Here is a 1,063-nt window from a genome sequence, read left to right as displayed (position 1 = left end):
ATTGGAAGATAAGATTGAAAATTATCTTTGAAAGTTAAGCTAAGGCCCAGATTTTCTTCACTCTCTTGGGTATTTTGATATATGGCAAAGGGGGAGAGTAGGAAGAAATTCAAAGAATATTATAAATTAAAATTAAAACGAAAATTTTGTTGTGAATGTGCCTATGCTTTATTTATGCCTGTGCTTATTTATGCGTATCTTTATTGCATTTTTACTTAACTTTGAATTTCGGTTGCCATAATCAAAAAGGGGGAGATTGTTGGTGCAGTAAGCATCCAACGATCGAACCTCAGTTTTGATAATGGTAAAGGGATTCAAAGTTAAGATTCCTTGTTATCTAACGTGGTTAAATAAGGTTTCAGGAAAGTCCTAACTGCGGTTAGGCAAGGTAAAATCCTAAGGGGGGGTAACCTTAGGTCCTAGGGGGTGGTAACCCTAAGTGAAGGAAAATCCTAAGGGGGGGCAACCTTAGGTCCTAGGGGGCGGTAACCCTAGGTGGAGGAAAACCCTAAGGGGCGGCAACCTTAGGTCCTAGGGGGTGGTAACCCTAGTGTTAGGACCAAAAGTAGCTAGAGGGGGGGTGAATAGCTCGTCGCGTTTGCTCGGTGCTTGGCGTTGCTCGGCGTTGCTTGGCGTTGCTTGGCGTTGCTTGTTTCTTCAAGAATATGCAGCGGAAAATACATAAACAAACACAAACACGCTAACACTAGGAGTTTACTTGGTATCCACCTCCAACGGAGATGACTAATCCAAGGATCCACACCACGCACGCACCCTCCACTATGAAAACACTCCTTTTCGGTAACTACCGAGGGCGGAGAAGCCCTACAAGACTCTCAGTACAAGAAGAAGAAAGGGTAGTAAAGAATAAGCAAAAGCTTACAAGAAATGCAGTAAAAACCCTAGCTTCTTCTTCTTCTCGTTGCAACTCGCCTCTTGACTTGGATGAACCTCCAAGAACCTTCAAGAACTGGCGGTGAGGAGCTTAGAGAGTGCTGGGGAGGAGCTGTGTTGAATCTAGAATGAATCGGTGAAGATCTGCCGAAGGAATCGTACGCCAACA

The sequence above is a fragment of the Zingiber officinale genome, chromosome 8A (genome assembly GCF_018446385.1).
Source record: "Zingiber officinale cultivar Zhangliang chromosome 8A, Zo_v1.1, whole genome shotgun sequence".
NCBI classification, from domain to species: Eukaryota; Viridiplantae; Streptophyta; class Magnoliopsida; order Zingiberales; family Zingiberaceae; genus Zingiber; species Zingiber officinale.
The sequence above is the reverse complement of the archived record's forward strand: the minus strand, read 5'-3'. Positions refer to the sequence as shown.